Consider the following 15036-nt stretch of genomic DNA (forward strand, 5'->3'; position numbering starts at 1 on the left):
CCATGAATTGCCTGGATTGGATAGGATTGGCTGCAGTAAGGGGATGGAAACGGCAGCGACAGCACTAGGCATGAGGATCTTCAACAGGAGGCCGAGAGGACCCTCCGCGTGTAGAGCCTCGACGGCTGAGCAATCGCTGTCGAGGCCTGACCATTTTTGCCGGAGCGCCGAGGGTAAAGAGTGGAGCTGGGTGGGGAGGCGGAATTGACAAAGAGGTGAGCGGGCGGCAAGAATTGTCATAGAGGCGGAATTGCCACAGAGGCCCTTCCAAAATAAGATTGCATACAGTAAACAATGGGACGGCAGATAATGTCTCCCAGAGAGCCGAAGACCAGACGACGAACTGAACGATGAATGCCGAACGCCGAGCGAGAAGCAGCTTATGCTGAGCCCCTCCATCACCTTTTCTAACCACTGCTTCATCACCTCGATCGTCGAACGCCATAACTGCTCGTTGCAGTCGAGCCAACGGCTTGAATGGAACAATGAATGCATACCTGCGATGAGCCTTACCATATATCCCTTGGCGGAGAATGGGCATTGAATGCCATCCTTACACCTGAGGCAACACATGTCTAACATGTGGCTCCTCGTGGCTTGCTGTCGAGTCACCCGCATCCGGGGAACTTACATTAATGATATTACTAGAGGATTGAATTTTAATTGTGTTTGTTAGATATAGTTGTGATATTCTCTCAACTTATCTTCCTATGTATGGAATAACTTATCCTTCTATTGTACACCAAACTAAAGTATGCGCCATGATTTTTCGAAATAGAAACACATATTTCTCCAATACTCCCCCTCTCCTCTGGGGCTTTCTCCAGGGTACACCATTCACAGAGTGCATGCCGTTTCTAATTCGCTGCTTGTTGCAAACCATTAGACTTAAATTGAAAATGCGCGTCCTTTTGGGGGGGATATTTACTAGGAGCTGATCAGCTTGATGGGATAAAGTTGATGAGAGGGAAAAGACAGGAGAAGCCATAGCAAGAATACCAATGAATATCGACATGCCTATTCATAGATCCAAATCCATAAGTTACGCGGTATTTTGCACTTCTATTTTTTTAAGGTTTTCATATAATTTGAAAAAATTGTTTTCTTTATCTCAAATTAAATATTTAAACTTATTTTCACATAAATTTATATATTTTATATTGTTTTTTATTTTGTTTCTATGAAAATTTTAAATTTTTTAAAAGTGCATTGAGTTTAAACGCTGATTTTTTTTTAAGGTGGACGGAGTTTGAAAACTGAATTTTATAACAACTTTTTATTTTGTTTCACTGAATTTTTTTGTAAGTGTGTTAAGTTGAAAAACTGATTTTTTTTTAACGTGCGTGGAATTTAAAAACTGAATTTTATAAGAGCCTATATTAGTTTAAACTTTTATTTGGATTAAAATTGATTTTATAAGAACCCACATTTGATTTGAAACTAGATTAAATTAGATACAAAGGTAATTATGTTTGGACATAGATAGGAATTTAATCTCAATAGACTATTTTTAGTAATATAAATAAATTAAACGCTGAAATTTATCTTCATAGTTATGTATTTTTCACCTTTTTAATTAAAAAAGAATATTTACATGATTTTTTTAAATGTATATATATTTAGCTTATATATATATTTTTTACCATTCATAATAATAATAAAGCTGTAATTTAATTAGTTTTTTTTTAACAACTTGAGATGTATGATTAAGAAAGTGTTTTGATGCTTGTTATGGAATGATATTTATTGACATTTACCAACTTTTTAATTCATATAGCTATGCTAGTAATAAACATTTTAATGCAACTTTGTAGAATTTTATAGTTACTCTTTTGTGCATGGAAACCATTTATCTGACAAAATAGTTTACATACCATAACTATGATATGATGCAACTCATTTCAGGTTCTAGTGGTTCAAATTTCTAGTCAAATTCAGAGGTTGAAAATTTGACTTTAATTTTGAGCTGATGATGGTTTAATTCTCAAAGATAGATGGATGAGACATTTAAAGTTAATTTTGATTTGAATTTGAGCACAAAGATACAAGGTACAAATTGAATTCCTTGATCCATGTTTACATAGTGGATATGATGTGAAATTCAAAAGTGAGGATATAGATAGTGAAAAACAACTCCAAAGTGTTTGAATCCTTAACCAATAGGAACATTGTTGGTCAAAGTTTCATGGTCATAGTTAGGCACAATTCAACCTAACATAGTAAAATTTTCTGGCAAAGAAAGTACCTTAAAACAATGACCAACAAGATGGGAAATCTATTCAATAGGAATATTAACTAAGTTCTTATTCTTTTTCCTTAGTTAAGAGTTCCTTCATGACTAGTGGTTCCTATGGTTATAGTTTTTGTTGACTAAATTTCTTTCATCAAAGTTCTTATTAGTTGCAGTTTCTTTATCAAAGATCACATCTATTACAATTCTCCATCCTTTTGTTAGTTAGAGTTCTTAATCAAGAAAATCCTTAGAACTATGACCAACATGAATTTTAGCTTACAAGACCCAACATAAATATGTGAACTTAGATTGGTTAGGGAACAAGACAATCATAGTTCATTGGTCATAGTTCCCTTGTCAAAGGTATTTATCACTAGCATGACTTCCCAATAACAAGAACTCAAAAAGAAGGCATGGAGATATAAGCTTGGTCAAACTTATTCTTTGTAGAATCTCTTTTTCCAATAGGAACACTCATCAACATTTGACCAAAAAAATATATGTTAGAGTCCTTAGCCAACAAGAACTTTGACTAAAGAACTATGAACTTTAATAAAAAAATAACTTTGTTTATTAGAGTTTTCTTGGTCCCAATTCTTGGTCATGAAAATTCTTTGGAACTATAACTGATGGGAGCTCTAACTTACATTAATGATATTACTAAAGGATTGAATTTTAATTGTGTTTGTTAGATATAGTTGTGATATTCTATCAACTTATCTTCCTATCTATGGAATAACTTATCCTCCTATCGTACACCAAACTAAAGAATGCTCCATGATTTTTGGAAACAGAAACACATATTTGTCCAATACTCCCCCTCTCCTCTGGGGCTCTCTCCAGGGTACACCATTCACAGAGTGCATGCCATTTCTAATTCACTGCTTGTTGCAAACCATTAGACTTAAATTGAAATTGCGCGTCCTTTTGGGGGGATATTTACTAGGAGCTGATCGGCTTGATGGGATAAAGTTCATGAGAGGGAAAAGACAGAAGAAGCCATAGCAAGAATACCAATGAATATCGACATGCCTATTCATAGATCCAGATCCATAAGTTACGCGGTATTTTGCACTTTTTCTTTTTTAAGGTTTTTCATATAATTTGAAAAAATTGTTTTCTTTATCTCAAATTAAATATTTGAACTTATTTTCACATAAATTTATATATTTTGTAATGTTTTTTATTTTGTTTCTATGAAAATTTTAAATTTTTTAAAAGTGGGTTGAGTTTAAAAGCTGATTTTTTTTAAAGGTGCATGGAGTTTGAAAGCTAAATTTTTTAACAACTTTTTATTTTGTTTCTATGATTTTTTTTTAAAGTGTGTTAAGTTTAAAAACTGATTTTTTTTAAGGTGCGTGGAATTTAAAAACTAAATTTTATAAGAGCTTAGATTGGTTTAAACTTTTATTTGGATTAAATTTGATTTGATAAGAACCCAGATTTGATTTGAAACTAGATTAAATTAGATACAAATGTAATTATGTTTGGACATAGATAGGAATTTAATCTCAATAGACTATTTTAAATAATATACATAAATTAAATGCTGAAATTTATTTTCATAGTTATGTATTTTTCACCTTTTTAATTAAAAAAGAATATTTACATGATTTTTTTAAAATGTATATATATTTAGCTTATATATATATTTTTTACCATTAATAATAATAATAAAGCTGTAATTTAATTAGTTTTTTTTTAACAACTTGAGATGCATGATTAAGAAAGTGTTTTGATGCTTGTTATGGAATGATATTTATTGACATTTACCAACTATTTAATTCATATAGCTATGCTAATAATAAACATTTTAATGCAACTTTGTAGAATTTTATAGTTACTCTTTTGTGCATGGAAACCATCTATCTGACAAAATAGTTTACATGCCATAACTATGATATGATGCAACTCATTTCAGGTGGTAGTGGTTCAAATTTCTAGTCAAATTCATCAGAGGTTGAAAATTTGATTTTAATTTTGAGTTGGTAATGGTTTAATTCTCAAGATAAATGGATGAGACATTTAAAGTTAATTTTGATTTGACTTTGAGCACAAGGACACAAGGTACAAATTGAATTCCTTGATCCATGTTTACATAGTGGATATGATGTGAAATTTAAAAGTGAGGATATAGATAGTGAAAAACAACTCCAAAGTCTTTGAATCCTTAAAAGTTAGAATCCTTAACCAATAGGAACATTGTTGGTCAAAGTTTCATGGTCATAGTTAGGCACAATTCAATCTATCATAGTAAAATTTTCTGGCAAAGAAAGTACCTTAAAACAATGACCAACAAGATGGGAAATCTATTCAATAGGAATATTAACTAAGTTCTTATTCTTTTTCCTTAGTTAAAAGTTCCTTCATGACTAATGGTTCCTATGGTTATATTTTTTGTTGACTAAATTTCATTCATCAAAGTTCTTATTAGTTGCAGTTTCTTTATCAAAGATCATATCTGTTACAATTCTCCATCCTTTTGTCAGTTAGAGTTCTTAATCAAGAAAATCCTTAGAACTATGACCAACATGAATTTTAGCTTACAAGACCCAACATCAATATGTGAACTTATATTGATTAGGGAACAAGACAATCATAGTTCATTGGTCATAGTTCCCTTGTCAAAGGTATTTATCACTAGCATGACTTCTCAATAACAAGAACTCAAAAAGGAGGCATGGATATATAAGCTTAGTCAAACTTATTCTTTGTAGAATCTCTTTTTCCAATAGGAACACTCATCAACATTTGACCAGAATATATATATGTTAGAGTCCTTAGCCAATAAGAACTTTGACTAACGAACTATGAAGGGACTATGAACTTTAATAAAAAATAACTTTGTTTATTAGAGTTTTCTTGGTCCTAGTTCTGGGTCATGAAAATTCTTTGGAGCTATAACTGATGGGAGCTCTAACTTACATTAATGATATTACTAGAGGATTGAAATTTAATTGTGTTTGTTAGATATAGTTGTGATATTCTCTCAACTTATCTTCCTATGTATGGAATAACTTGGATCTCACAAAAATTAAAAAAACCCTATATAAACCTATTGTATTTGTACCAATTTTAGATCAGAGCAACGTATCGAAACACAAAGGGTAACTTAGGAAAAAACAAGGCAATCTCAAAGGGACATTAATGAAAGTTGAAAAATATGTTCCAGAAAAAGGGAGGTTGACACTCACAAATTTGCCTAGAACGTAAAATAAAGGGCATGAAAAATGCAAAAACGTCATCAAATTTTCATTTGACAGGTAGAGGAGATTTGAAATTCTAGGCCTGATACAGACCTTATTTCTTAGTTCCTCTTGGTTGGACCATAACCCTTAGCCCATTTTTCATAAAGAGGGTCAATCCACGTACCTTGTATTTCAGTTGTGCACTTTCATTAACCAGTTTCAGTCTGTAACGATATAAAATGGGTTCCGCCGCATGCTTCATCTGCAAATATGCAAAATATCTCCCCATACACATTCAAGGGCCTCCATGGAATTCAGGATATTTGTAAATAGATTGGTTCACAAAAACACCCTCATCATTAAGCCATATCTTTGGCTTGATCTCCATGTAGTCTCTGCCCTAGATGCGAGTCCCCTGCCATGGAGATCACATAGTAAAAGTCCTGGATCTCACAGGAAAACTCATTTCTTGCGAAAACTGAGGGCACTATATTTGAGCTCCAACATTCTATTTGCCCTTATTCCTAGGGAGCTTGGGAATTGCACACAGCTCGAATATCTGGATCCCTCCTAGAACAATCTGTATGGCCCCATTCCCCTGGAGGTGGGTTGACTCACAAATCTCTCATACTTGTCCCTTTATTCTAACTTTCTCACCGAAGCCATTCCTCCCTCTAGTTTTGGGATTCCGCTGTTAGAGGAGATTTATTTGAACCAAAACAACTTGACTGGAGAAATTCCATTAGTGTTGGAAATCTCACTGCGCTCTTCAGCTTATGGTTAGCAGGAAATAAATTATCATGGACAATACCCGCTTACACAACGAATTGTCGTCGCCTTTCAAATTTGTATCTCCATCACAATCAACTGCATGGAAAACTGCCAGCAAGTTTAGGTAGCTATAGAGTTTGGCATACCTCTACCTAACCAGTAATATGTTTGAAGGCCCTATACCCAAACAACTTGCAACGAACAGCCACAGTTGTTAAGCTCCATTGATTTTACACAAAAGCTACCTTGATTTATGGAATTGCAGCTTTTCTTAACTTATGGAAACCAACTGCAGTAGTTTCCTTAAGTTAAGAAAATCAACTGCAATTACTAAATTTATAATTGGGAGCTACTAAAGTGGTCCATCACTTTGATCTGATCTCTACCTTGATTTGTGGTTTTTCTAACACATAGCTTTTAGAAGCTTGATGGAAGCTTAGCTATATGTTCATCTGTTTGGTCCCCAAGCTCATATCTCAATCCCCTTCAGTTCTACACCATCTAGCTGAGATAGCAGAGCTTGGAAGTGCCTTCAGATCAGCTGTCTTCTTTCCTTTTTGCATGTGCAACTGGAGCGTGGTGTTTCAGAAGGAAATTGTGTCAACAGGTTCACCAATGGCTGGAGGTAATTCGTATCCCTGGGCATTAAGTTTCAGTGATTCTTTTCAGTTCTTTCCGCATGCAGAATCGCTGTTTAAGTTTATTAGTTTTCTAACAGTTGGTATCAGAGCGCTTTTACCTCTGCCTTGCTGTGTGTTGGCCAAATTTATTGGGTCTTTAAGTGCGCCGAACTCCACATTCTTTAAGTGCGCACTTTACATTTCTTTTATGCGTTTTAAGTTTTAAATTTGGGTCATCGAGCGATTAAACTTGAAAGCCGATCCTCGTCCTCTCCGAATGACACAGAAATTTCTCTTGAATTTATTCCCATAGTTTGCAGTAGAGTCGTTTTGCTGGTGATTGCAATCTTTTTTCCGCTGTAAATTTTGGGTTTATATTGACCGTTTCAGCCACAATAATTAAGAATTTTAAGGTTGGATTGCATACCTTTCATTTTTATCTTGAGAATCGCGACTCTTCATTTCTAGGCTAACAGATTTGTGACTGTTATTCCCTTTCTTTTGTGTACATAAAGTTCTGTTTTTGATTTCAGTATAATGCTATTCTTTGTATTGTGTCTTTGCTGCTTTTGATACATATTAAGGGATCCATCCCAGTCGATTTTATGTATTTTGTGATATGTTAAGTAAAGATGAATCCAAGGCAGAACATCAGTCTATCACGCCGACATATAGATCAGCTGGCTGGTTATGGGATTCTAAGTTCTAGCAGTTACATTGAATTCCCAGTAACAGTGATATAGATACATATGTTGCATTGAAATCATTTAAATCATTTAATTGCGATGGGCATGTTGGGTTACGTGCTAAGATGATTTAATTGATTTAAAGGATATATTTCACAATTTTTTAAAATGACTGCTTGAGATGTATGCCCTTTGTCAATAGAGCTGCGTGCAGATGCGCGAATGTTTTGACCATTACCGTGTTCTTGTTGCTTTGTTTCACCAAATAAATTTGGCGTGATTATTTTCCCGTGGTTTTATAAGATAACCATGGATTGTTTCCTTTGAAAATTCGCATTTTTTACTTTGCATAAATGATTCCGATGTCGTAAATTTTATTTCGATTCTATAATGCAAAGTCCATCTGAATCCTTTATTTCAATGGCATTTTAGAATATGGGCATTTTTTATTTTAATTTTGTTGCATAACCTGCATGTTATGGCCATGGTCTATTTTCTAGTTTCTTCGGGGCGATTATGTGAATGATTTTGAGTCTTTTTTTTCCCCTTGGAGATTACGAGAGTCAATCGCTGAATCCTTGTATTGCCGATGCCCATCTTCTTTTATCATCTGCTGTTAAATACACTTGTAAATTTTATGGGAGGGTTGAAGTTCAATCACCTTAGTCTTTTTAACAGCATTTAGTATTCATCACATTGGACTGAGCTCGTGGGCCGAATATATGTTAATCTCGTGGATACTTTTCAGTCAATTTAAGCTGCCACCAATGGATACTTTTCCCTTCTTTGGTCAATTTGAATTTCTTTCGAGTCTCTGTCTCGAACAGCGCATTAAGAATGTCTCTAGACAGGTAGTCAACATCCTTAAACAGCGTATGGGCAGACATAGGTAGTTATCTTTAAAGTAAGTTGGAAGTTGCGGCCTATGTCGTGTGTCGGTTTTCGAAGGGATATTTCATAAACCGATGATATTTGATATATATATATATATATATATATATATATATATATATATATATATATATATATATATATCGAAACTTCATTGGAGAAGGATAAGGTGAATTTCCAGGCGTGATCTCTGCTATTCTGGAAAGGGAATCCTTGATTGAGTGATTGCATTATATTCGCCTCGATTCCAAAATGCCCATCAAGAAACTCGGAAACTATATAAATTCCCACTGGTTGTATGAATTGGTTTTCGGTGTTAGTTATAAACCGTTTCCACAATGTAAATCAAGGAAGTGTCGAACTATTTTTCGGCTGTGCATGTTGCACATGTTGGAGTAGTAGCTGCCTCATTTGTGTTTGCTTCTGCTTCGTTTTGTATCATGCAACGTTGGTTTTCTCTTGTATTTTCTCATGTTTGTAGCTTATATGTGTAGATGTATACACATATAATGTGTTAGTTTTATATGCACTCAGCAACAACGTTGCTCATGGCGATTTCACTGCTGATTGACTTTAAGCGCTTTCTCATTATTTTGTCCAAGACGTGCATCTTCCAATCACCGTTGCACATGTTTGCTAGTGTCTGATGCATCAGTTGATGTTTGACAATGAAGCGTTATATGCTTGATTATATGCAGCCCATATGAATGAATTGAATGATCAGTTGGATTAGATTCTTGAAAATGAAATGGGACATTATCCATTTTAGAATCGGAAAGTTAAACCACATTATATTCATTTTCAAGCAAATTCATTAATTGATCATTGAAAATAATTTATTCATTTATATTATTTTCATTTAAATAATATCACAACAAATCAGTAAATATGTTTCCTTTTTATGGATTGAAGGAACAATATTTTGTGTGTTGGGATACATGTGAATAAAGGTTGCTGTTGATATAAATCATGGTTCAGAGATCTTGTGAGCAAAATAGCTTGTTTGCTGGTCAAATTTTTGTTGTTTTATAAACTTAAAGACGGAGCTTGAAGTCAAGCCAGCTTGCCTTCGAACTGCATTTGCTATGCAAGTGAAAAGTAGATCAACGCTGCTTCAGTCAATCTCCGGGTTTAGTTTATAAATTGAACAATCAATTTGTAGTCATTTTCGGTAATGCTGACTGCTTTTGATTTTGCTGGAGAATTATTACAGTTTTATGGAGTTTATTAAAATGTCATTTTGACTTACTCCTTTCAGTAAACATTATTTTTCTCTCTGGTTAAGTTTTGTTTATGCAACAAAATAATGTCTAGTGATCCATATGATTTTAATTAATTAGAGAGTAGCCACAGCATCTTTAATTAAATAAAATTATATAATTTGATCACATAAAGATTATTTAGACATTAAATTGTAATTAATTACACTGAATATAATAAATTTTATCCCACAGGAATTTTTATTATATTTATGTAATTAATTAGGATAAAATTTCATAACCTACCCACAGGAGTTATGAATTAATAAGTTTTATCATAAAGTTTTATTGAATCTGTTTGAATTGAAAATTTAGCCCACAGGCAATTTTCATGTCATTTGATTCAATTCCTTTTAAGCATGATTTACAATCAAATTGTAATTAATTACACTGAATATAATAAATTTTATCCCACAGGAATTTTTATTATATTTATGTAATTAATTAGGATAAAATTTCATAACCTACCCACAGGAGTTATGAATTAATAAGTTTTATCATAAAGTTTTATTGAATCTGTTTGAATTGAAAATTTAGCCCACATGCAATTTTCATGTCATTTGATTCAATTCTTTTTAGCATGTTTTACATTGGTAAAACATGAAAGTTTATTAAGCCTCAATTTTAACATAAGCATGTGATTTTTAATGCAGTAGTACAACCTGCAAATTTATTTGAAATTCGTTCTGACATTCCCAAACTTGAGGAAGTAATCTCGTTTGTTTGTTATGAATCTGATATGGTTAATGTTAATATTAACACATGGTGGATTGATTCTGGATCAACAATTCACATTTCGAATTCCTTGCAAGGTTTGCAAAACCTAAGGAAGCCAGTGGGAAGTAAGCAAAGCGTCTTATCAGGAAACAAGATGGGCTCGCATGTGGAAGCTATAAGAACATGTTATTTAACTTTAAGTAGTGGCTTTGTTTTGGAGTTAGAAAAGACCTTTTATGTTCCAAGTTTTTCTAGAAATTTGATTTCAGTTTCAAGGCTTGTACCTTTTGGATATTCCTTAAACTTTTCAGAAAATCCTTCAGTCTATTCTATAAATCTGATTATGTTGGGAATGGTATTTTGTCTAATGGTCTTTACTGCATTAATTTACAAAACAAAGTCACATATGATTCAATGCATGCTCACACTGGCACTAAAAGATGTGGCACCGGAGACTAGGTCATATCTCCATAGATAGAATTAAAAGATTGGTAAATGAAGGAATACTTAATACTCTAGATTTTACTGATTTTAAGACTTGTGTGGACTGCATAAAGGGAAAGCAGATCAACAAGTCAAAGAAAGGTGCCAATAGGAGTTCAGACATATTAGAAATCATACATACTTACAGATTTTATTATCCATCTCACAACACTAGGATTGTGGAATCAAGAAATGCAAAGTTTCTTGAAAATGACTTGATCAGTGGGAGCGATCAAACCAGAAACATAGTTTCTGAGAAAGATCATTCAGAATCTTAACCTTCCACTTCAAGTGAAAGATTGGTTATTGTTCATAGCACCCCTCAAGTAAAAACTGGTGTTGAATAACCAATTGTTGAAGTTCCACAAGCTGCTGACGATATTCCAGTAGATCAAGGAGTTCAAGAGTTGTCAAGAACTTTTGAACAAAAAGTTGAACCACATACTTCTCAGGAAGATGATGGTACAACATTAAGAAGATCTACTAGACCTAAGAGATCAACAATTCCTAATGTATGCTCAAGTCTGCACAAGACCTGACATTGCATTTGTTGGGACGATATCAGAGTGATCCAGGTTTAGACCACTGGAGAGCTGCAAAGAAAGTAATGAGGTACCTTCAAGGGACCAAAGACTACATGCTTATGTATATCCTGTTTGAGGCTATTTTACATGGTGTATGGCTTAAGAATTTCATTTCTGGGCTTAGAATTATGGATTCTATATCTAAACCATTGAGAATATATTGTGATAATTCAGCTGCTGGTTTTATGGCTAAAAAAGTGGGAGTCGAAATAAACACATCGACATTAAGTATTTAGCTATAAGGGAACGTGTTAAAAGAAGAAAAAAAAGTGGTCATTGAGCACGTCAGCACTAAGTTAATGATCGCTGATCCTTTGACTAAGGGCATGCCACCGTGTAATTTCAAGGATCATGTATTGAATATGGGACTTGGTTCCATTATGCAGTTTTTCATTGTATGGACAATGTTAATGAAATTCTTAATTATTGTGATGTTTTTTCTCATATTTATGTGAACCTTAAGTTGATTTGAGAAAATTCATTTTAAAGAAGGACCAAGAATAAACATAAGGTTTATTCATTAAGAAATTGTTGCCACATAAATTATAATAAGAATAAATACATAGTAATACATGGAAGATAATACTCGTCATAAGAGGACTTATCGCCATGATTCATGTATCTATTACTTAATACAGATTATCAATGGTTTTTAAGTTGAGACATTAAGTTTGGAAGTATGGACCAAGTGGGAGAATGTTAAGCTCCATTGATTTTACACAAAAGCTACCTTGATTTATGGAATTGCAGCTTTTCTTAACTTATGGAAACCAACTGCAGTAGTTTCCTTAAGTTAAGAAAATCAACTGCAATTACTCAATTTATAATTGGGAGCTACTAAAGTGGTCCATCACTTTGATCTGATCTCTACCTTGATTTGTGGTTTTTCTAACACATAGCTTTTAGAAGCTTCATGGAAGCTTAGCTATATGTTCATCTGTTTGGTCCCCAAGCTCATATCTCAATCCCCTTCAGTTCTACACCATCTAGCTGAGATAACAGAGCTTGGAAGTGCCTTCAGATCAGCTGTCTTCTTTCCTTTTTGCATGTGCAACTGGAGCGTGGTGTTTCAGAAGGAAATTGCGTCAACAGGTTCACCAATGGCTGGAGGTAATTCGTATCCCTGGGCATTAAGTTTCAGTGATTCTTTTCAGTTCTTTCCGCATGCAGAATCGTTGTTTAAGTTTATTAGTTTTCTAACAACAGTCTTATATAGGTTGATCTATCGGATAACCATTTCAATGGAGAAATGCCATGGGAGTTGGGTAACTGGAGCGATATTTCAATGATTTCATTTGACCAAAATCAGCTCACAGGATGCATACCCTCATGAAAATAAAACCCAAGAGAGTACCGTTGACGTCTCTACTGGAGAAACCCTTGTGATCGGTCAAAGAAATACATACCTGAGTATTTTCACCTGGGAGAAAATATTTGAAAATTGAAATGACAGAATTCATGTCTTTACGCCGATGTCTTTCAGTGATTTTGTGCTTCCTTTTGTCAGACGAGACCGAACCTCGAAATTGACCATCAATTGGACTATTAAAACTTCAGAATGTGGTATTTAGAATGACTAGTGGTGGTTGCAGAGTTGCAGCCATCGACAAAATTACAGAATTACATAAGAGGGGTGATGGGTATCCATGACGCCACGATGTCTGCGGGCTTGCTGTAAATGTCAGGAAAACTTCTATTGCGAACTGGAGCTTTTCGTCTCGATGCTACACCTCTTGGTCCGATCGAAGCCTAACAGAAGCCACTGCAGGTAGAGATCCCAACAGACAATCCTAGATTCTCCCAAGACAATCCAAAAAAATTTGAGGCCGATTCAAATTAAATTGGGATTTGATGATGGTTGGGATGTGAAAATTCGGTGATGGCACCAGATAGAATTTTGGTGCCAATGTCTGATTATCACAGATGATGGTTTGGATGTGAAAAAGCAAAGAATATTTTAATCGTCTAACATAAAATTAATGGTGCACTAAAGATACAGGTGGCATGGAGGAAGTTTTTAAAAGAATATTTTAATCATCTAACATAATTAAATAAATGGTGCACTAAAGATACAGGTCACATGGGAGGGAGTTTTTTTCAAAAGGGAAAGGGGAATGCTTTAGAGCGTAATGATATAAAACAAAAATATAATAAAAAAGTTTTAGTAGGAAAATGTATAACATAAAAGTCACATGAAAGTTATTTGAGACAGAAAGGGACTATTATAAAATTAAATATTTGTAAGAAAGACATTTTAGTGAGAAAACATATAACATAAAAGTTACAAGAGAGTCATTTGAGATAGACATGGACTATTATAAAATTAAATATTAGTAATAATAAATTAATTAGTTGTTATGAAAAAATTTATTATAAAACAATTTTACATTACTTAAATTTACTAGTTTTTGAACGTCCATTTTAAAGAGTATATAGTTGACATAACCCATATTCGCATCATTATATATGTTATTGCAAAACACTTTTTCAAATCTAAATATCTTAATTACTTTGAAATCCAAAAGTATTATAATTATTTCAATTGTAAAAATAGGTCCATTTTAAAGAGTATATAGTTGACATAACCCACATTCGCATCATTATATAGGTTATTGCAAAACACTCTTTCAAATCCAAATATCTTAATTACTTAAAATCCAGAAGTGTTATAATAATTTCAATTGTATAAATAGGTTAAAAAATGGTTAAAAACAATATTTTTGAATGTTAATCATTCAATGCCTTAATAATTCGGATATGACTCAATCTAATTATTATGCATTTCGAGTTTATCATTTTTACATCTAGTCGTACGATTTTTGGGAAAATTTAGATTTTGGTTATCTAAAACCTATTAGAATATGGTTCAATTTAACTATTATACATTTTGAACTTTTTTTTTTTAATTCCAAGAAACCTCTACCCAATTTGAAAAAAGTCAAATGTTTTAACTAATTACTTTTTGCATGAGAGATAGGTACTAAACACAAACACAACATACACTATCAATAGGGAAAATTAGCAAAATGGAACTACCTTACTTAACTATAGGAATATTGAAAACTACAACATAGTAAACTATGATCCTCCAATTTCATTAAGGCTCTTACACAAAATGGCAGAAGTAAAATGTAGTATTACATCTTCACCCAATGACAATACTGACAAAACATCAAAATATTGTTCACAAAAAGCAAGTTCAAACCGACAGTGAACTCAAATATGGTGTGCATAGTGGACTTACCAGTCCAAAATAATAATTGCTAATAAAGATAATAATTTTCTTGAGCAATGGTGAGTGTTAATGACTGCATGCACTTCCTGATGGTCATTTGAATCAAACCATAAAATTTATTACAATTTTCAAAATTATAATATTAAATTCAATATTTTGAAAATCAAAAATTGATTTTTTAATTTTTAAAATTTAAATTTCTTTCTTCTATTAATTATCCTATAAAAAAAACAAATTTTTTAGAATTAAAAATAAAATTTATTTATAAAAAATAAAAATTTAAAAAAATATTATATTATGCAGTGTCTCAACCGTCAATTAAAACGACAAGATTAATCAGTATTTTATACATCAAATCAATTCATTATT

Source organism: Pinus tabuliformis, chromosome 1_1, assembly GCF_031772625.1.
Source record: "Pinus tabuliformis cultivar Carrire ecotype Pingquan chromosome 1_1, CPIR1, whole genome shotgun sequence".
NCBI lineage: Eukaryota > Viridiplantae > Streptophyta > Pinopsida > Pinales > Pinaceae > Pinus > Pinus tabuliformis.